The 24115-nt window shown below is 40.3% G+C and overlaps 1 protein-coding gene across 9 annotated transcripts in view; it reads right to left on the reverse strand.

Moving 5' to 3' along the window:
• The window catches only part of LOC127651753 (sorbin and SH3 domain-containing protein 2-like), a 113059-nt gene extending 89806 nt beyond the window's left edge, over positions 1-23253 (reverse strand). For 2 of the 9 annotated variants that reach the window (XM_052137749.1, XM_052137747.1), the window contains exon 1: positions 3836-4334. The gene's annotated coding sequence lies outside the window, so the exon portion shown is untranslated. Of the gene's footprint in view, positions 1-3835; positions 4386-22916 lie in introns of those variants that run through there. The other 7 variants (XM_052137748.1, XM_052137750.1, XM_052137751.1 and 4 more) reach the window with 7 other exon arrangements.
• Positions 23254-24115: the final 862 nt, after the last annotated feature.

The following is a 24115-nucleotide window of genomic DNA, read 5'->3' on the forward strand; positions in this document are numbered from 1 at the left end:
ACAGAAGTCCTTACCTTCTGGTGTAGGCTACACATGCTTGCAAGTTATGTTTTCTTAGAACAAGAGGTGGGTTTACGATTTCTGAAGCCCCAAGCAACCGATCAACCAGGGGCTTAAAAAATTACATACAATTGATTTTAAAGGAGACCTATTATGCCCCATTTTACAAGATGTAATATAAGTCTCAGGTGTCCCCAGAATGTGTCTATGAAGTTTCAGCTCAAAATACCCCACGGATCATTTATTATACCATGTTGTAAATGCCTCTTTTTAGGTGGAATCAAAAACACGCTGATTTTGTGTGTCTCTTTAAATGCAAATGAGCTGCTGCTCCCCGCCCTCTTTCCGAAGAACCAATATGACTGACAGCATAAATACCGGAGTTCAGCCAGGGCTGGACTGGAATATCAACTGGCCCAAAAGATGACATTTTATTTTCTGAAATATACAAATCTAGTTAAAGTTAATGAATGCATGTTTTCCAGTTTTCCACAATACAGTGATAAAAAACAACATTTACCTGCATATATTTTTAGAACTATTTTTATGAACAGGGTGTGCAAAACCTACAGCACTTGCTAACATTTTGGAATTACATTTTTATTTATTATTATTATAAGCCAACATTTATTTATTGTTGTCCAGTTTGTCATTATAAATTGATACAGTATTATTATTATTATTATTATTATTATTATTATTATTATTATCATTTTTTGAAACTTTGCTTGATGCAGAAGAATCTGGATCTACATGAAGCGCAACTAATAAAACAGAACGTTTTTGATTGAAACAGATGTTTTAAACTTTTTTACACTGTGTCTAAAAACGTACCGGTTAATTCGCTAATGGTGTGTATGGAGAGGCTAAACAGCACTGTTTCTATACAATTAATATTATTATTAAAATATTAGCATCACGTGAGCTATACCATCTTCTCTTGCATTGGCTGTCGCTCCAGAAAGTCGCTCTTCTTTTGCATAAAGTAAAGAATTTGTCGCTGAACATGGCCACATCCGGTCGCCAACGGTCGCCGTCGCTCGTGTTGCCAGAAGTCGCCAGCTCTCATTGGAAATTAATTAGATGAGGTTGTTTTGTCGCTGCTTGTCGCTGGCAGTGTGAACGCAGCTTCAATCGATTTTTGTGGCACTTTCCTACTGGGGCGGAGGCACCCTGATGTCTGGGGCCCCACGCAATTGCGTGGTTTGCGTGGTGGTTAAAACTGCTTAGAACATACTGCTTGAGACCAAACTTTATAGACTGTACACACTGAGCTCATAAGACAGAAAATGAGCCATAAAGTGTGCATTAAATATGAATGATGAGGAATTAATGTTAAGTACCGTAACTTCAGAGAGAGAGAGAGATTCATTTGCCAAAGGGGTTTTCCTTGAGGGCCGTCTTAAAATTGAGAAATTGTGCACACTCCTTCATTTTTATGATGCAGACATCAAAAGGTTTGTGTTTAGTATCAGCATTCTCTTGCGTCACATGCTGTAAAATTAAAAGAAAGAGACTATTATACTTTTTTGCATACTGGTAAGTTTGCAATTAAAGGGACAGGTCACACCAAAATGAAACTTCTTTCATAATTTACTCATGCTTGTGTTGTACACATGCTTTCTAACAGAAACATGACTTGATCCCATACAATGAAAGTGAATTGTGACCATGTTTGACAAGGCAAGAATTTTAACAAATTAAATTGTTGTCAGTTCTTCAAAAAAAGCGATAATAAAGACTCAATTTATTGTGCTTTTGTCCATTATGGAGCTTGACACCCATATACACATTCACTTTAGGGAAATGAGCAGCTTGGACATTCTGTCTAATAAAGTTATACTGGTTTGACAGTGAGTAAATCATTACAGAATTGAATTTTATTTGAACTATTCCTGTAAGCACATTAATTTGAGTAATTTTTGGAAATGAAGAGCTTTCAATTCATTGAGGGATTTGATATTTATATAATTATTCCAGGGCTTTATATATCTCTATATGCTGCTGATATCAGTCTCTGTCTCTTACTTTAGATATTTACAATATATTGACACACATCGCTGAATGTGAGGTTCGTGGTGAAACTGCATCGCCTGCCATGCCATTTCCCCCAGGTTTATCAGCCACGAGAACAGTATTCAAATAATTACGTAATACAGATAGCCATAGAAAAGGAAGAGATAGTGATTTAAGGAAAGAATCAAAGAGAACGAAAGAGGCCCTGACAGCTGTGAAATCCAGCAAGCATGATTTTCCGTCATTACATCATCCTATACACATGTCACCAGACTGATCAGACAGATAGTCACACAGATACAGTACTGTTCACAAGAGATTAAAGGGCCTCAGATCATCAGATTTGACTATATTGTGCATCACTTCTTAAACAATACATAGCTACATTACTGTACATTCCCACTTCAGTGCATTACTCAATATGAAGATATTGTGTACAAAAGAGCAATATTAGCATTAAGTCTTTTTTAAAACTAGCATAGGTCTGATAAGGCCGATATTAGAGGCAAACAGGACTTTTTGTTGTCTGTTTCAATCCGTATAAACAGTTTTTCTAAGATTATAAAAGTAACCTACTAAATAGTTACTCATCTTTCTTTACTGAACATTATTGCCAGCTCTCACATGTAAAGTTCTAGACAGCAGCTTTATTGTGAACAACATTTTGATTTAAGATTTACTCTGCATTGCACACCCAGAAAACAATCTTAAGTGTTAAGCATTTCAATTTCATTTTCAACAAAACTCAATCCCATTGAATTGAGTAATCTTTAACTAAATAAAATGTAAAACCCCTAAATATTTCAGTTTTTTTATTTCTATTAGTAAAAAAATACACAATTCAACTTGAAATTGAAAAAAGGCTAAATGTTGTTTAAGTGCATACAATTATAATTTAATCAGATAATTATGGACTCAAGGAAGAAATATAACTATAAAGAAACTAGAGGTTTAATAGAAACAAGGACACAATCTCAATGAATCATAATAATCCCATCGTTGGGGAGTGATGAAACTAACTACAAAGGCACAGATTTGACTATCATCAGTGATGCGGAGTGAGGACACAGATCAGTCATTATATCACTAATGAGCTGGTAATGACAAGCCGCTTAATTGTTATGTTAATCAATTAAGCCAAAGGATTTTGGCGCTGGATTTTGCGACACAAGCGCTCTTTGTTGTTGTGGAAGGTCACGCTAGATTGAGTTACGGGTAATCAGTTTCACTCTCTGCACAAACTCAATCCACACGCCAAATGCATTGGAATTAGGGCAAAGCAGACAACTCTCTTACTTCTGATTACACTTGTTACAGTATCAGCACATCAGAATCACACACACACACACACACACACACACAGACAGAGAGAGAGAGAGAGAGAGAGAGAGAGAGAGAGAGAGAGACATCTTAAACAACAGCTGGAATCCTTGTGTAAAACAACCCACTCAGAATGCGCTACTGTAACTGGTAACCAATTGAGAAGCAATATATAGGCCTATATATATATATATATATATATATATATATATATATATATATATATATATATATATATATATATATATGTTATAAAGTCCCTCTGTATCTAAGTTCCTCTTTGCCTCTATAATATATCTGAAAAATTTGCTTCTGAATGGCTTTGTGCCTCTGAATTCTGTATTATGCCAGTGAATTTTCCCTCTGGAATGCAGCGCATCTGCAACGCTATGCCTTTAAATCCATAAAGCGCTCTGCTGTAAAACCCCAAACTCTGTCAACTCAATCTACGCTACAGTAATTCTGGCAGTGTCACCGTGGAACAACAATCTTTTCTTACCCTGAGCAATAAACACGCATATGAAGTCATCCACCAGAACCAAGAGCCCGTAGTTACGCACTAACGCGCCGCATGTAAGTCCATCAAAGTCAGAGATGACAGAGAGGAGGTCTGAATCCAGCACTAGAAGCGCACACCTGCTCTGCTCGGTTCTTGTCTGCTCAGTCGGCTCCAGATAAACGCGTGAACGCGCATGGACTGTGTCAGTGCGCGGCACCACCCTTTTCTCTAGGGTCAGTAGCTCTCGTGTGGAACTGGAGAGCTACTGAAATACCATTGCGGTAAAACAGACACTTCACACAAGAAGAAACGCCTTTCCGTGTCGGCTCCGAGAATAGGTGGAGATGGAAACGCAACATCATATACGTTTTGCATGCTCATAACGATGCGATGCATGTGCGCGCGTGTAAGAGCGCGTCAAGAGCGCGATCGGATTGTCCAGGAATATAGATTTTATCCAGAGATCGTCCAATGGCTATCGCTCGCTTGTTTGTTTCTCTGGGAAGAGTAGTTTTTAATAGCGTATCCTATAGAGTCTGTGCGCTCAAGTGTGTGATGGAGAGCAGCACCGCGTATTTGTCCCTGGCTGCAGATTCTCAGTAGTCATGGCAACTAGAACACTTCAATCAGCGCGCGGGCTCAGGGGATCGCAGACTGTGATGCGAGATACAGAGGTCATCTCTGCCATTCAAGGGCAAAAAACACCGCACTGAAGTGTTGTATCAATCAGTTTGACATATAAAGTTAGTGCACTTTAAAAAGGCAATTTAGGCAATTATTTCAAATGTTTGACTTGCCATATGGGACAAAATCATTCCTGTGCCAGGAAGATAATAATTCCAATGAACCAACTTCAATATAATTAACAGGAGTATTCAGTATAACAAGTCTGCTATTGAGGAATTTCAGTCTCTCTCTCTCTCCCCTCTCTCTCTCTCTCTCTCTCTCTCTCTCTCTCTCTCACACACACACACACACACACACACACACACACACACACACACACACACACACACACACACACACACACACACACACACACACACACACACACACACAGCACACGATAAATTATTTAGTGGTGTTATGGTGGGTTTCCCTACCTTTTGACCCACATATTAAAACAGAGTCATACAGCAGGTCTTACAAATATTAGATTGATACACACCTCACAATCTAGACCAAAAATTCATAACAAGAAAAATTACATCACACAGCATTGTTTGCATTAGACTGGAGCTATGGTGATCTATAATAACACCTTAGCCTTTATTTCCACTCTCAGAACTTCTGTGTATCTTAGCGTATTGTGTATATTAGAGGATGTAGGACTAACAGAGTGCCAGTGTATCATTATTATGTCATAGTCACGGTGAGGGTATTATTACACAAATAATCTAGTTGTTTTTAGTATGATTATTAGCTCAGATTTACTCATTGCCTATTTGCATATAATATGTTTGCATATGGTAGAATATCCTCAAAGCTTAAGATTTTATTAAAAGATTATTTTATTAAATGTTATAGGAACTTTCCAAACAAACAACCAAACAAGTGTAATGGCTTGTCTGGTTGAAACAGTGACCCTGATCCTTAGATCTCTCTCTTAGCTAAAAGGTTGTGCACAATGCACATCATGAATGGAATGATCATACATCTGATCTGGAACAAGATATCATTTAAACAACTGATACAAATACAATACAAAAAGCATTGGTCCATCTTTACCTATAAATTCAGCTGCTTTGGCAGACACAGGGAGGGATATGGGAGCGCTATTGAAGTGGTATGCAATGCTCTCATTAAATTTTAAAATGTTTTTCCACAGAAGAGGTTCAGCCATGGTCTGGTGGGATTCTGAGATGGATAGTACAGTAGATGCAGGACAGTTTTGTCATCGTTTCATCTATCATAATGAAATTGTCTCTTTTAGAACAGTCTTGCATTTAAGGATAAACACCACAGAAATTGTTTGTAACCTTTTATAAAGGATTTTTAAAATGATGTTACGAAAACACTGCCATCTTATTGCATGTATGAATTGTAGGCACTTTTAGACTATGGGGGCTTTTTAACCCCCTAAAAATCTTGTGAGCAACTTAATGATTATGTGACCTCTCTTTATGTTTACTAACTGTAACCTAGTTACAAAAAGTTCTAGTCTCACAGAATCACATTAGAATGTTTACTATTTTGCTACATGTTTTTTATGTTGCTCCTTGTATGCATCATGGCACTTTCCAGGTGAAATTAGGCATTACAACAACAATGACATTTATTCTCTTTCACACAAATCACAAGTTAAATGCAGATTAACAGTTCATAAAAACACATATTTTTGCTCAGCTCCTCACAGAATGCTCTGGAAGGCAACCACACTCCCGACACGTGGCCAGAGATGGGCAACCAATACAAAAACACTAGACAGGACCAACTAGGCAGAGGGAGCGAGGTGAGTTACTTCAACACCAAACAACAATTTAGCAAAGAACATGACACAACGAAGGGCTTAAATGGGCAGTGAATTAGTGGAGAGACAGGTGCTACTAGCGCGCTAATTAGTGGTGTGATCAGTGTTCCACATTAGGGAGAGAAATAACAAAACGAACAGAACAAACCGACAAACTCACCAGAACATAATAATTTTTTTTTTGATTGCTATATTTAATATTTGTCAGTCAAGCAACATTCAATCTCACAATCTTTCACACTTATGGCTGAAATCCAAAAATTTCTCCTGCTGTGAATCATTTATTGTCTTTGAGGTCTGAACTCATAAATCTGACATTTATTGAATCTACTTGTGCAATTAGATTGGGAAGTGACAGTGTCCCAGTCAAAGAGAGTGCCTTTACTGGAGTTTTTCACCTCTGTCACAAATGCAACACTGAACTGTTACACTGCTGTGGAGACTGAGCCTCAAATACCCCACATCAGTAACACCTCTGACTACTCCAGATCAAAGATGTCCAAATATATTCTCTTCACGCATAGCTGACCTTTGCAATAGAATATGATTGTGTGTGTGCTAATGTGAGTGACAGTGAGTATGTGTTTAGTCTCAGCAGCTAGCCAGGTCTCTTGGTTATCTCAACTGAAAAAAACACCAAGGCACCGAGACAACATGTGACCCTAAGGGACAGAACTGCAAGGGTCCAGTCAGTACATAAAGCCCAAGGTTAGACATTGTCTTAAAAAACATTTAAATTGGTGCTAACCTAGTTGTTAAGGGTCTAGGTTTATAATGCAAACGTTTGAGGTTTCCAACATGCTAAAACAACAGTTCAAACCAGCCTAAGATGGTTTGCTGGTCTTTTTTGGACTCCCAGCCTGGTTCGGCTGGTCTCTTGGCTGGTTGAAGAGGAGTTTTGGGAAGCTGTCAGTTGGTCAGGCTGGGAGACCAGCTAGACCAACTGAAGGGCTGCTTGGTTAGGCAGCTAGACCAGCTTAAACCAGCTTAGGAATGTAAGAGTGACATGTCAACTTGAAGATCAATTGCTTGTTTTTGTTTGTGTAAATAATCATTTGTCACTTTGGAAGAATGCATCTGCTAAAGAATAAATGTAAATGTACTGAGAGAACCCCTTTACCATTGTTTCCTTGAGCAAGGCACTTACTGTAAGAATGGATTGATCCAGTAGAGCTGGCCATTCGATTATTGGACTGTATCCCTGCTGAAAAGACCCGTTTAGACCAGAATGAATTTCAATACTAGTCCAAGCTGGTTCAGTTATGCTGTAGACCAGTATATACCCATAATGTTCACCAGTAAATCCAAGGTAATGAAGCTGGTCGACCAGCATGGTTTTTCTGGTGAAGCTGGTTGACGATGAATGTTTTGCTGGTTAAGCTAGTTAAGAAGCATGATGGGAACACTAGCACACCAAAACACAATATTAGTGAAAAATCATTAATGAACGATTAGTCCGTTTAGATTTTCTTTTTTAAATGACACGAAAGAACGAGTAGTCACAGAGAGTGATTCATTCATTTGTTCATCATGCATGTGCAAAGTCCGTGGTTGTGTTTTGCTCATTTGACGGTGGACAGCCGCATAGGCTCTGTACAGGAAACAGAAATGATTACTTCACCTCCCAAGACTTCAGGTATGTGTCTTTCATTAATTTAACACGTGACAGCTGAATAGACCCTGTATTGGTAACAGAAATGAGTTATTACTCCCAACCTTCCTTAAATACAAGCAGTTAGTTAGATTGTATTTTTGACCCATTTCTGGTCACAAGTTTTTGTTTCTTGATTACTTGCAATGTATAACTTTGTGAATGTTTCTGTCATGATTCCCCCCCCCATAATATTGGATCTGGTAATAAAGTGTTAGCAGAAACATTAAACTTTCTGAATGATGGGGAAAATAACATTTATAAAGCAAAATGCCTTTAATTCAAGCCCAGTCCCAAACTTTTAAACTTGGTAAACTAATCAAGTCTATTTCCTGTAGAGCTGTCACATGACTAATGAACGAAATTACTTGAATAAAGATTTGTTCATTTTGCTGAACGAGATTCAAAGATCCAAGTCAGTAAAATTATCCGATCTTTCCATCATTACACAATATGCTGTTAAACACCTACAGTAAGTATCTAATTATTTATAAAATGCATCTGTTAAATAACATTTTAGAATGACCTGAAGGGCTAAATTGAGTTTACATGATTTTTTGACTAAAAACAAATGGCTTTTTATTTTTATTTATTTATTTAAAAAAACAACAACACATATTTCAAGGTTTCTCTAGAAAGTAACATTTGCACCTCCTGATTAGTAGCTGGGTTAAAACCAAGCTATGCTGGTTTTCCTCAGTAAGATCTTGGCATACAATACACACCCTGAGTGTTGCTGAAAACACACACACACACACACACACACACTCACACACACATTGGTGCAGCTATCATTATGAGGACTCTCCGTAGACATAATGATATTTATACTGTACAAACTATAGATTCTATCACCAAACCTTACCCCTAAACCTAATGCTCACAAAAAACGTTCTGTTTTTTACATTTTCAATAAAACATCGTTTAGTATGTTTTTTTTTTAAGCAATTTAAATTATGGGGACACTAGAATTGTCCTCATAAACCAAATGTATTGCATAATTACTCCCTTGTAATTACCAGTTTTGTAACCTAAAAAAGTACTCGTAAACCACTTAACCCCCCCCACACACACACACACACAAACAGCCCACTAAACATGACGTCATGCCAGTCTCTTATTATCTCAGATTTGTGAGTGCCCAAAATACCACATAACCACCCTGCATGCTTTCTATTCACACATAGCTGCACTTAACTGTGTCTGCAAATGTGAGGAAGAAATACACAGGAAAAAATAACCCTCTTATCTCTGGCTACTGTTGACATGTCCTCTGCTTCCAGAAAGCTCTGCATTCCCTGCACTTGATATTGTGGCTTTATCTCTGTCTGCTTAGCTTTAGCCATGTAGCATTCCAGACAGGAACATTCCAACATGAGGTCATTTTTCTAAGTGTTCTGAATGGAGTAAAGAGTTCTTTGGCTCACCTTTTATGTTGAGAGCAGATAGAGACAGATTAATTGTTCCTCATTCCAGACCGGTAGTCTTAATATGATATAAAATATTAGATGTTTACAGTTGAAGTCAGAGGTTTACATACACTTAGGTTGAAGTCATTAAAACTCATTTTTTTAACTACTTTAATATTAGCAAACTATAGTTTTGGCAAGTTGTTCTAATTTGTGCATGACATGACAGATTGGTTTACTTTTAATTGACTATACCACAATTCCAGTGGGTCAGAAGTTTACTGAAGTTACTTTGAAGGCCTACCTTCAAACTCAGTGCCTCTTTGCTTGACATCATGGAAAAGTCAAAAGAAATCAGCCAAGACCTCATAAAAAAATTGTGGACCTCCACAAGTCTGGTTCATCCTTGGGAGTAATTTCAAAAAGCCTGAAAGTACCACGTCATATGAACAATGCAATATAAAAAAATATAAAAAACATGATTAAAATATGAACAAAACACGTAACAAATGAACTGAACAGAATTCAATCAACAACTCAAAACCTTCGCCTGGTCCTCATCGATTTAAACGGGGTGCTCACCTGTGCGTAATCAAACGCATCAAGGGAGACTGATGCTGAGGCAATTGTCATTAGATTTTATGTCTTTGCCTCAGACAGACAACTTCTCGTGGCAGTTTTCATTTGGTTCTGGAAGCTGAGTCCAGCGTCAAGTGCCACATTGCCCTCCACATGACAAAAGTTGCAGAAAGCGTCACAGAGGGGTGATTTTACAAATTTACAGCGTAAAAAGCGGGAGGTGTGCACAATAAACATTGAAAACATGTATTTAGAAGAGTGAAAAAAGCTTGTAGTCGCTTTGATAGCAGAAAGAATAAAAGGACTCATTTATGTTTAGGTCTAAGCCTTTTCTTGGTGAATTTAAATTAGTTCAATAACTGGGGTCTCTGATATTTGTAAAGGATAAGGAAATATTTCATTAAAAGAAATTATGAGACATTCAATGTCTCTTCATAAATTTGTACAGTTTTTAAATATTTATTGTTGCTTAGTACTCTCAAAGACATTATTGGTGAAGCTGAAATGTGTGTGTGAAAAGCACTTTGGTGTAAAGTGAAGTCACTTCATAGACTTCAATGTATTCTGCAGCACTGATGCGAGTCATGTGAAAGACCCTTAATGCGTATAAATATCACTCACTTTTGCACATTAATCATTGCTCTTCATAATCACAAAAGTGACCAATTGTGGTTTCAAAACTGAGAATTTCTCTGAAAGGTGAGGAGTTTGGATCCCTGAAATTTTTCATGCATTTATTTATTTTGTGGAATTTTATAATTTTCCACAGCACACTTGGCAAACTTACATGGCACACTAGTGTGCCACGGTACAGTGGTTGGGAAATACTGTCCTAGAGATGAATGTATTGTGGTGCGAAAAGAACAAATCAATTCCAGAACAACAGTAAAGGACCTTGTGAAGATGCTGGATGCTGAATCAGGTAGACAAGTATCTATATCCAAATAAAACAAGACCTATTTCAACATAACCTAAAAGTCTGGAAGAAGCCACTGCTCCAAAACTGCCATAAAAAGCCAGACTACAGTTTGCAAGTGCACATGGGGACAAAGATCATTCTTTTTGGAGAAATGTCCTCCGATCTAATGAAACAAAAATGTAACTGTTTGGCCATAATGACCATTGTTATGTTTGGAGGAAAATGGGTGAGGCTTACAAGCTGAAGACCACCATCCCAACTGTAAAGCATGGGGGCGGCAGCATCATGTTGGGGGGGGTGCTTTGCTGCAGGAGGGACTGGTGCACTTCACAAACCAGATTGCTTCATAAGGAAGGAAAATTATGTGGATATATTAAAGCAACATCTTTAGACAACAGCAAGGAAGTTAAAGCTTGGTCGCAAATGGGTCTTCCAAATGGACAATTATCCTAAGCATACCTCCAAAGTGGCCACAAGGACAACAAAGTCAAGGTATTGAAGTGGCCATCACAAAGCCCTGACCTTAATTCCATAGAAAATGTGTGGGCAGATCTGAAAAAGCATGTGCGACCAAGGAGGCCAACAAACCTGACTCAGTTTCACCAGTTCTGTCTGGAGGAATAGGCCAAAATTCCACAAGCTTCTCAAAATAAGTTGCTGGAATTTTGGCCTTTAAAAAAGACCCAAGTTAAACAATTTAAAGGCAATGCTACCAAATACTAACAAAGTATATGTAAACTTCTGACCCACTGGGAATGTGATGAAAGAAATCAAAGCTGACATAAATCATTCTCTCTACTATTATTCTGACATTTCACATTCTTAAAATAGTGATAATAACTGACCTAAGACAGGGAATGTGTTCTATGATTAAAAAATAAAAAATAAAAAGTTTAAATGTATTTGTCTAAGGTGTATATAAACTTCCGACTTCAACTGGATCTTTGTTACAGTATACCTCTTAATATGTTCCAACACTGAGACAACAGCCAGCCAAATAATTTGTCATTATTTTTGAAGTTTTTGAATTAGACTACTTGCATCTGTTGTTACACAGGATTATATCAAGTCAAGGGTATGCACTGTTCAGCCACAACATTAACGGCACCTGCCTAATATTGTGTTGGTCTGTCTCGTATCCGCCAATACAGCTCTTACCATTCAAGGCATGGACTCCACAAGACCTCTGAATGTGTTCTGTTTTACCTGGCACCAAGACATTAACAGCAGATCCTTTAAGCCCTGTAAATAGTGAGGTGGGGCCTCCACTGATCGGTCTTTTTGGTCCAGCACATCCTATACTTTAGATGCTCAATTTGATTGAGATCTAGGGGATTTGGAGGCCAAGTCAACACCTTGAACTCTTTGTCATGTTCCTCAAACCATTCCAATTTTTGCAGTGTGGCAGATCACATTATCCTGCTGAAAGAGGCCACTGCCATCAGGTAACACCATTGACACGAAGAGATGTACGTGGTCTGCAACAATCTTTAGGTAGTTAGTACGTGTCAAAGTAACATCCACATGAATAGCAAGACCCAAGTTTTCCCAGCAGAACATTGCCCTGAGCACACTGCTTCTGCATGCCTGCCTTTTTCCCATAGTGCATACAATGCACACGCACTCTGACTGGTCTGCGGCTATGCAGCCCCATACGCAGCAATCTGCAATGCACTGTTTGTTTTGACATTTTTATATCATTGTCAGCATTACGTTTTTCAGCAATTTGTGCTACAGTAGCTCTTCTGTGGGATCGGACCAGACGGACTAGCCTCACGTGCATCAATGAGCCTTGGGCGCCTTAAATATTTAACTTGTCCTCTTAAACACATTCTCTTAGCCACTGTATACAGACCTCATGGCCTGAGATTAAAGTCAGAGAGCTCTGACCACATATTTACCCTCCTACTTCAAACCTCAGTAGGAACTCCGTTCTTGAAAGAATCCAGTCTGAAAATTTGATAAATTCAGAGCCTGATATTGAGAAAGTAAGCAAGAGAGACAGATTGTTGATTATGTGATGTGAGAGAGAAATTTACAAAGTGGAAAAGAGAGAGTCGAAGTGAGAAATTGTAAAGAGAGGTGAGATTCTGTCATATTCAACATCTTCATTACTTTTACAGCTGAGAGATGAGTGTGTTTGGGGGAAGGGGAATGATTGCTATTTTAACACTTCAGTAGTTTGCAAGTTAATGTAATCCTGTTTTAAGGATAGTGTAAACACGTATAGCTCGCTGTCTGGGGTGAAGGGTTCAAGGCTTGAGACTTGACCCGATCTTGATTACCCCCCAAAAGAAGCATATAAACTGGACAGGGAGCCAGTCGGGGTATAGGAAACTGGGAGGTGTAGGATAGGTAGAGATTGGAGAGTGAATGCAGGTTGAAACACTGAAGGGACGGTGGTGGTATCGGATGCAGGGAAATGAGCTCCACGAGAGCTGTTTTGCACTGGAGGAATCATTATACCCTAATGCGGGGGCACCACCATGGAAGGGCAGGGTCGCCCCGGACAGAGGCATGAATTCCAGCTGCCCAGACTAACCTTAAGTCTCCTAGATTAATGTGAGTTACCATACATGCTTTCGAATGGAATAACCCCCTGCTGCGATTCGAACGGGAGGGCCCTTGAGTGCTTGTGGGGGGCCCGTCCAGCAATTTCAGATAGGGGGGCTCCCGGACTGGATGGCGGGGCCACCACAGCATCTAAACGGTGGGGCTGGCCTGGATGACTGACCCTCATTGTGAACGCCTTGTGGTTAGATGATGAGGGCTTGTTTTGTATTTCTGATGTGGAGATGATTAGAACGGATATAGTTGAGAAATCTGTTATATGATCAGTGGCCCAATGTGTGTATTTGATGCTCGGGCAGGCCTTTGTGGGTAGCTGGGTTTGCAGCGCTGATATGGAAGGAATGTTTTGGGATGCCAGATTTGGTTGGAATGGATTAGAGGTGTTTTGGAACCAGACTCAGGAAACTGCTTAATTTTGTCATCGATGAACAGTGGATTGAGAGGGGTTAGGATTGAGACCTCTGTATTAGAGGAAGTGTGCTAACAATAAGGTGAAGAGGGGAATGGGTTTGAGGTGGAGGCGGCCTCACACGGGAATCCGCTCAGGTGGCCCATGAATATTGCGATTTGATTGGGATGACTCTTCAATCACAGGACTCAATTGATTCATGTGAGAATGGTTTATGCAGTATGCATACAATGGGTTGCATGGAAAAAACAGAGCCATAGGAGCGGAGAAATATTTTTTGAGGACGGATGGTGCGCTGACTGCATGTAGGGAGATTTGTTTTTGAATTTCCCAATGATTAGGTGTTGCTAGACACCTGAAATGTGCTTGTAAGAATGCTTGTTGAGAGAGACATGGTGAGCGTGGCATCTGCAGAAGAATTAGGCTTAACTTGGGAAAGTTTTAGCTGTATTATTGCTGAGCTTGCTAGGAGCTGCGAGGCTGCTGGGTCCCGTGGGCCCACGGCATTCAATGGTAGAACAGTTGATTCTTGAAGATGTGAATTAATGCTGATTTGTTTAAAGGAGCTCCCGTGAAACGGACCACACAGTGTTTACTGGATGAGCCTGTGTTTCGTGTGAAAAGTTTATGCTGCATATAAATGAGAATTCACTCTGAAAAATGAAATGGGTGGAGTTGTCAAGCACGGCATTCAACATGAGGGCGTATGGTAGGCTATGTTCGAATTAAATTGATTGGTGCAGTGGTGCTGGCTTATGGTGAAATATTTAGGGAAGACCTAAATGGCCCAATTGTATCGATCACTAGGTGGGTAATGGTTTGTTTTGTATGGGTGGCACAATGTAGGGCCGTGGATGCTTAGACGCATGGCTTGAAAAAGGTGCCATGGTTGTGGCCCATGAACGATGCATTGCACTGTTTTGCGGTGTAGTGGGAGTTGTCACATGGCCTGAAAGTCTCCACAGTTGTGGCGCTTGGATGGCGCGTTGCACTGTTTGCAATGGAGTGGTGGTGGCGTAGTGGCTAAAGCACAGGGCTGTTAATCAGATGGTCGCTGGTTCTAACCCCATGGCCACCACCATTGTGCCCTTGAGCAAGGCACTTAACTCCATTTTGCTCCGGGGGGATTGTCCCTGTAATAATTGCACTGTAAGTCGCTTTGGATAAAAGCGTCTGCCAAATGCATAAATGTAAATGTAAAATGTTTGCAATGTTATGACAGGTTGCTGAATGCCAATTCATGCATCAGTTAGGTTCTATGGTAGAGCTTGTTAAGTGTTTGTAATCCAATGATTTGGGCAAAAGTAGAAGACTTTGGCTCTGCATTGCCTATGGATTGCGGGAAGAATGGACTTGTAATCAAACATTATTGAATTCTGAATATTGAATTATTAATTCACTTGTGGCAATTAATTCCTTAGGAGTATTACCGCCACCTGCTGTATGATGTACGTCTTGCATAGGTGAAGTGTTGCATAGCTATATTTTTGTGAGGAGGGAATGCTCCACTCGACCCTGGAGAATCAGAGCCCAGGATTCAGCTGGCACTGCATGTTCAGTTTCTCCAGCTTTCGTGCTGACCTCCCCAAGCTCTGGTGTATGAGGTGTTTTCTCCAATGAGCTTGGGTGCTGTGAGGAGGTGAAATGTATGTCATAGCGGGTTCTGCTGGTGTGGCAGTGAGTAATTAGAGTAGCGGTCATTTGGAAAGTGTTTGTTTACTGCATAATTGCCCATGAGTTCTAAATTTAATAGATCATGCTCCGAAGGACCCTTCAAAGGGAGAACAATCATAATAGTCATGTTGGAAGGTGACATCGAATGGAATCGCTGAATGGATCGTGCACAATGGAGCTGCAAAATTAAATAATTAATTAGTTTGAATAAAGCTGTAGTAAAACTTGGGTAGAATGAAGCCGGATCAGCACCCGTTAACGGAGGAAGTCTCAAGCGATTGAATGCTCTGGGAGGAAAGTTTTAGATAAGAACGTATGAACAGTGGAATGTAGCTGTTTCATGTGTAAACGTGCTGGAGCAGCCAGTTGCTGAAGCAGCTTCGCACAATGATCTGCTTTGGCAAATGGAGATTAGGAAGAAAAACAGAGTAAAAGCAGCACTTAAGTGGTAGCAGTTTATTTGCTTTCCAAATGACAGCATCCCTTTTTATATAAAGCTAATTATAATTCATATAGATGCTAATCGTAACCCTGCCCCTAAAACAGGACTCGTGCATTCTGTTTCTGTGATGAATGTAAAAAATAAAAGGTAAAAAAAAAAAAAAGGTCTGCCATGCCAGGGTGTGGTTCACCCACTCAGACTTGCCATACCTCACTCAGAAGGCATCAAAGCCACCTCAGCACAATAAGAGCTTAATAACAGAGCTGGCTCTCAGAAGCACTTAGCAATCAGCATCACTCCCACACTTTTAACAGCTAGAACCCACACACTCAGACAGAGACAGAAACACTCACACTCTGAGTTAGGTTATATGCATACATTTTAGAACTGCAGATCATACAAGTGAACTGTATTAATATTCATTCAAGAAAATTCTGAAGTAAATATTTTTCTAATTTTTTTACACTCATTGTACAAATGCTATTGATTGGCTCTGTGGCACTTTTTTTTGGCATTTTACATTTAGTCATTTAGCAGATGCTTTTATCCAAATCGACTTACAAATGAGACACATAGCAAGCAATTTGTCATACAAAGTTTAACATCTGCAGTAAAGGAGTGCAAAGTTCTCACAGTGGCTGGAGTAGTAAAGATGCTAGCACAAAAGAAAGAGACATTAAGTTTTTTTGTACATTAAGTGCAGGTTAAGTGCAGTAGAAAGTGCAATTAGTGTGGGTTGGTTAAGTGCTCACATAACAGATGTGTTTTCAGCTGGTTCTTGAATGTTGAGAAGGAATTAGCAGATCATATGGAGGTTGGAAGTTCATTCCACCATGGAGGAGCAGAGAAAGAGAACAATCGTGAAATAGACTTTGACCCTCTTTGTTAAGGGACCACCAGACATTCCTCATTCATAGACCGCAGAGAGAGAGTTGAAGCATAGACATGAAGAAGTGAATTGAAGTAAGAGTGTACGGTTCCATTGGCTATCCTGAAAGCAAGAGTTAAAGGCTTGAATTTGAGGTGGGCAGCTACTGGTAGCCAGTGGAGTGAAATCAAGAGAGGGGTGACATGAGCCCTTTTTGGCTGATTGAAGATCAGACGTGCTGCTGCATTCTGGACCATCTGCTGTGGCTTAATTGTGTTAGCAGGAAAGCCAGCCAACAGAGCATTACAGTAGTCCAGTCTTAAAATGACCAGAGCTTGGACCAAGAGCTGCATAGCATGTTCAGACAGGAAAGGTCTGATTTACCTGATGTTGTAAAGCACAAATCTGCAGAGACTGGGCGGTTGATGAGATGTGTGCAGTGAAATTAAGGTGGTCATCTACCACCACACCCAGGTTCTGGACTATTCTGGTTGGTGTTAGTGTAGTTGAAACAAGGTGATTTGTGAGGTTTTTTCAACAGAGGTTGGCTGGGATCACAAGGAGGTCTTTCTTGGCAAGGTTGAGCTGAAGGTGTCATTCCTTCATCCAGGCCGAAATGTCAGAGAGGCAGGCAGCGATACGAGCTGAGACAATATGGTCATCAGGCTGGAACAACAGGAAGAGCTGCATATCATCTGCGTAGGAAAAGCCATGTGCCTCAATGACTGGTCTGAGTGATGTTGTGTACATTGAGAAGAGGAGGGGGTCCAAGCACTAATCCTTGAGGAACCCCAATGGTCAGCTGGTGTGTCTTGGACACCTCTCCTCTCCAGGAGACCTTGAACAATATTCCAGTGAGATATGACTCAAACCATCCAAGTGGCGCTCGCCAGATGCAGGGATTTAGCTTCTGACAAAAGGGCAGTCTCTATCTCTGGCATAAGAAGATGCAGATGAGAGTTCTTCTAATGGTTGTTAACATTCTTAACAACCATTCATATTTCATCATTAGGGTTAGTCTTAAGACTGAGGTTGGGCTTTAACAACCCATAATTTCCCTCTTGTGGGGTACATTACTTTTAGGGTTGTGTTGCAGATACAGGTGAAACTCGAAAAATTAGAATATCGTGCAAAAGTTCATTAATTTCAGTAATTCAACTTAAAAGGTGAAACTAATATATTATATAGACTCATTACAAGCAAAGTAAGATATTTCAAGACTTTATTTGATATAATTTTGATGATTATGGCTTACAGCTTATGAAAACCCCAAATTCAGAATCTCAGAAAATTAGAATATTGTGAAAAGGTTCAGTATTGTAGGCTCAAAGTGTCACACTCTAATCAGCTAATTAATCCAAAACACCTGCAAAGGGTTCCTGAGCCTTTAAATGGTCTCTCAGTCTGGTTCAGTTGAATTCACAATCATGGGGAAGACTGCTGACCTGACAGTTGTGCAGAAATCCATCATTGACACCCTCCACAAGGAGGGAAAGCCTCAAAAGGTAATTGCAAAAGATGTTGGATGTTCTCAAAGTGCTGTATCAAAGCACATTAATAGAAAGTTAAGTGGAAGGGAAAAGTGTGGAAGAAAAAAGGTGCACAAGCAGCAGGGATGACCGTAGCCTGGAGAGGATTGTCAGGAAAAGGCCATTCAAATGTGTGGGGGAGCTTCACAAGGAGTGGACTGAGGCTTCAAATGTCGTATTCCTCTTGTCAAGCCGCTCCTGAACAACAAACAACGTCAGAAGCGTCTTACCTGGGCTAAAGAAAAAAAGAACTGGTCTGTTGCTCAGTGGTCCAAAGTCCTCTTTTCTGATGAGAGCAAATTTTGCATCTCATTTGGAAACCAAGGTCCCAGAGTCTGGAGGAAGAATGGAGAGGCACACAATCCAAGATGCTTGAAGTCCAGTGTGAAGTTTCCACAGTCTGTGTTGGTTTGGGGAGCCATGTCATCGGCTGGTGTTGGTCCACTGTGCTTTATTAAGTCCAGAGTCAACGCAGCCGTCTACCGGGACATTTTAGAGCACTTCATGCTTCCTTCAGCAGACAAGCTTTATGGAGATGCTGACTTCATTTTCCAGCAGGACTTGGCACCTGCCCACACTGCCAAAAGTACCAAAACCTGGTTCAGTGACCATGGTATTACTGTGCTTGATTGGCCAGCAAACTCGCCTGACCTGAACCCCATAGAGAATCTATGGGGCATTGCCAAGAGAAAGATGAGAGACATGAGACCAAACAATGCAGAAGAGCTGAAGGCCGCTATTGAAGCATCTTGGTCTTCCATAACACCTCAGCAGTGCCACAGGCTGATAGCATCCATGCCATGCCGCATTGAGGCAGTAATTAATGCAAAAGGGGCCCAAACCAAGTACTGAGTACATATGCATGATTATACTTTTCAGAGGGCCGACATTTCTGTATTTAAAATCCTTTTTTTATTGATTTCATGTAATATTCTAATTTTCTGAGATTCTGAATTTGGGGTTTTCATAAGCTGTAAGCCATAATCATCAAAATTATATCAAATAAAGTCTTGAAATATCTTACTTTGCTTGTAATGAGTCTATATAATATATTAGTTTCACCTTTTAAGTTGAATTACTGAAATTAATGAACTTTTGCACGATATTCTAATTTTTCGAGTTTCACCTGTATAGTTAGGACTTTGGCAATGTGGAGAGGAACACCAGCCTACTTCATAGCGCATATTCCACAGTACAGTATATTCCATGAAGAGTGCACTGTTTTATACTTCACAGTTTGGTAATTATAGTACGTCATCCAGGAATTCCACGAACGTAGAACATCTGCATACTGCGCACAATATATATCTGGCATACTGCAGACATATAGTATCCTAGTAATAAAAGTAGTATCCTTTTCCAAACATAACCAATGTTTGCTTAAAAGGAAAGTTGTTCGATGGCCCACAAAAGAGAGTCATCCTGCAATATGTCCTACTTGGCTAAATCCTGATCAATAAAGTAGAGAGATTAGAGGGAGATACAAGGTCAAATTATCACTGAAGTGGGCAAATTTTTCATGTTAGTAAACAGGCAGGGCCGGCGCTACCTATTGGCAGAGTAGGCAATTGCCTAGGGCCTCTGGCTTGGAGGCAGGGACTCCATAACCGTAACATACCTATATGCTAGTCCACCAATCAAGAAGGGCAGCAGAAGTGTAGGCTCTTTGTCCACTGGATATATATGAATTGTCACTCACCTGTAGCGAAGCGGCAGTGGGAGAGAAAGAGGAGAGAAAAAAACCACTTACTCGCCGGTACTCCAATATGCCATAGGTTGGTCCTTGGCCACTCCTCCAACGGATGACAGCCACGCCTCCCCGGACGGATTGGAGGAATTCTTCCAGCCCCTGGCAGATGGAATGCCCTGGCGTGTTCTTGGGAAACAGAAGGGGTCTCCCTTGCCCCTGGCAGAGGTTCTCCCGCTCCAGGCGTTTGGCCAGGAGCCCCTCCCCACACACGGTCAGCGTTCTCATACCCTGCCGCATTTCAGCGGCTGGCAGGGGTCTCCTCCGCCCCTGACAGTGGCCCTGACCACTCCAGGCGGTCGGTTAGGAGCCCCTTCTCCCTTCATGATCGGTGGCCGTTCATCCGCTCTCAGGCAGCCGGGCTCCTCCGGTGGATGGCCGTGGCTGCTCCATAGGGGGTGGATGGTAGTGGCGTATCCCTCCTCCTTCCCGGATTTCAGCACCAGTGTAAAGGGGTTAATGGAAAGGAGGAGGCGAAGAAAGAAAGTTATACACACCTGGGAGTAAATAATGAGAGAATTAAAATTTTTGGGTGAACTATCCCTTTTAGGGTTCATCAGAGCAGCTGTACTGAATGGAATTAGTTTATTTTCTTTTATGTCTTTGGTAGCAACATGGTAGATTCTTTCATGTGACTAAAATAATTATTCTATCACATTTATACATTCTTCATCATAACCAAAAATGGATCTAGAAAGGAAATGTGTTGAAGAGACGCAAATGTCAAGCAGGGCAAAAATGCAATGAATGAACCAAAGAATGTGTTCCCACACATTCCATGGCATACAAAGAGTAATTTCCTGGGATGGACAAATAAGCTAACTTCATCTACCTAGACAAAGCAAAAGAACATGTTTCAGAGTGCAAATGTTAGTTTGTGTGATCTTACTAAAATTACAGAGGAGGAAAATATACATATTGAAGCACCTTTGACAATATAACAACCAGATGACACATCCTTTGTTCTTGTAAATCTTATTAATTGTATGATTATCTAACCTTAATATGCACAGACAACAATAAGTAATCCATCTGTAAGTTGATTTCCCTGAAAAGTGTAAATGCTGTGACTGTGTGGTACTATTAATATTTCACTCTGTTTGTTTGAGCATCTTGACCAGTCTGACACAGAAAAATTGGCTCAACCAATGTCACGAGTTGGAGGTGAGACTATGTGTTTGTCTGACTAATGGCAGTTGGGGAGAGTGGTATGGAATCCTGTTTAAAAATAATTATTTTTACAAATCCGTTTGGTGACAAAATGGTGTAGAAATTAGTCAATTAATTTTTAAAATCCTAAACATCCTCTACACAGGTACAGTGCTTATGCTATGTGTATTTGCGCTCCAACATGTGTCAGACCACAATTCATAACAATGCCAGTATGCACTGCATTCTCTACATTGCTGAAAGAGGCGATAAAGTGGATATGCTTTACAGAGAGTTTTCTCTTTCAAGTCAACTACTGTTGTGGCAGAGCAAGCAAAAGATTGAAAAGAATAATGTTGAACAAAAGGTGAAGTCAATATATTTAAAGCAACATACCTGAATAATTAGACAACCAGTTGAAAAGTACACATTTTTAAGGTAACTCTATCACGCCTTCAGTACTGAGGTTTGTTACCATAACAGTAATGCAAGAATGCATGCTCAACCAAGCATGTTCAACCAGACCACTCATTTACCAAGCGCTCACATCTGCATACACGCACTTGCATAAAGCATGTTTCAATAGCATAATGGTGCATACAGAAATTTTACCTGCATTGAAAAAGTTTAACACTTAAGAAATAACAAATATGTTTAACAATGTCATTGGTAACTAAAAACATTAGCGAGATGCTACATCCATGATGCTAGGTGTCAGTATAAGACCAAGATGACTGCCACATTAGCCAGTGTAGCATAAACAAAAAATTACAGAGTGCATCTCTAAAAATGCTTCAGGGGCATTTCAGCTGGATTGATAGTCATTTATGCAGATTCAAACCAACTTAAAGCATGCATTAAATGTGATTGGTGTTTTCCGTATAGTTTAATGTTGTTCTAGCTGTTTTGTGTTGTATTAGGGGCTTTTTGTCTGCTGTATTCTGCTCTGTGCTGAGCTATGATGCTGATCTTGGTGTAGTATTGATGCTCTGCTGCCCCGGGGGGCACATTATGTGTGTGTGTGTGTGTGTGTGTGTGTGTGTGTGTGTGTGTGTGTGTGTGTGTGTGTGTGTGTGTGTGTGTCTGAGTCAGCGATTGGCCTGTGCTGCAGCCCCCTGATGTGTCCATGAGCTATTGTTTTTTACACACAGACACAGACACACACACTGACACTCACACAAACACACGCGCGGCATCATAAAGCAACAAATCTACCAATTATTCACATATAAAGCAAAGGCATTCCATTGAAAAGACATTTCATCAGGTAATGGATGGTGTACTGAGAGGTTTTCTGTTATTAGACATTGAGTGTATATCTACCTTGTCTATATGGCCTGTATCTATTTCAACTCCAGTAGGGTTTAAATGAAATTGCCCTCCGCTAGTAACCTAGGGCAATACATTTTATTCTCACCAAAGTTTAACACTCATGCACACACACACAAACACACACAATGGAGCAAGCTGACCTCTAAACACTATTTAGCAGCATATGGGAAGGCTGGCTAGCTACTGCAGGTAAAAATTCAAGGAATATACTGTACACACCTCTTTCAAGTAGGACCATTTTTTCACAGACAGAAAGACAGACAGATAGCAACTGATCTGCTGTATATGCATAAGCACAAAAACAAGCTCTCAGTCAAACACAGGTATCTTACCTTGACTAGAGTTTCGATACAGTCTGGAAAGTGTATGTTGGTGTGTATATAAACCTCAGTGTGAGGGATTGCTCCAATACGTTGTAATGCTCTCTCTCTCTCTCTCTCTCTCTCTCTCTCTCTCTCTCTCTCTCTGTCTCTGTCTTTCTCAAGTGTACACTGATTCAGCAGCCTCTGTGGTTATTCCATCAGCATGAGACTCTCACACAACAACTCTTCTACTGTATCCAAGTATGTGTTTCTTCTTAAGTAGATTCAAGTGTGTGAATGTGACGTACTGTCACATTCAGCGTGTGTAAGTAATGTGTTTCCACAACAGCTCTCCTCACTCCCTCTCCAATGCTGACTCCAGTATATGGCTGATTTCTGCAAGGGTTGCTCTCTCTCTCTCTCTCTTTCGCTCTCTCTCTCTCTCACTCTCTGTGTCGGAATGCATGCTGGGAGTGAACGGAGCGTGGTGAGGTGGTGAGTGCGTTTGTGGTTGTGTGGGTTCAGATTATGTGTTGAATTGTTTGTTTGATTAACATTTAAAGGTAGGTCTTCAACCAACGTTGCGCTGGGAGGCATGACGAACCAAAACACAATGTATTTTAATAACTTAACCCACCGCCATGGATTGAAGGTGGAGTCTAGAGTTAATGTGGAGCAGTGTTGTTTTGCGATGGGAGAGATTGTGGGACATGATAATATTGTCTCGGCATCGCGGATGAACAGTGCAATTGTTCTTTTTTTTTATTCTGTTGAAAAGGCAAATGACGCTGTCCAAAGTGGCATCGTGTTGAATGTTTACTCGTACCTGTCTTACCTTTGAGTAGCCCATCAAAAAAGGTTATACTGTCCAACATACCTCCATTTATTAAAGACGAAGTACTGGTGCAAGAGTTATCACGTTATGGAAATTGGTTTCCCCAATCAGGAAAGTCCCTCTCGGGTGCAAGTCACCGCTGGTGAAGCATATAGTCTCATTTAGAAGACAAGTTTTCATGGTGCTAAAAAATGGTATTGATGAGATCAATTTGGTTTTCAAGGTCAAAATGTATGGTTTCGAATACATTGTATTTGCAACATCTGATGCTTCAATGAAATGTGTAAAATCGGACATCTTGTTTGTGATTGTCCTAATAAAATAGACAGCGCAGGTGTGAGCACAAACACTGAACAAGTCGTTTCTGTTCTTCCTCCGGCTGAGATCGCGGATG

Source organism: Xyrauchen texanus, chromosome 11 (genome assembly GCF_025860055.1).
Source record: "Xyrauchen texanus isolate HMW12.3.18 chromosome 11, RBS_HiC_50CHRs, whole genome shotgun sequence".
In the NCBI taxonomy this organism is placed as follows: Eukaryota; Metazoa; Chordata; class Actinopteri; order Cypriniformes; family Catostomidae; genus Xyrauchen; species Xyrauchen texanus.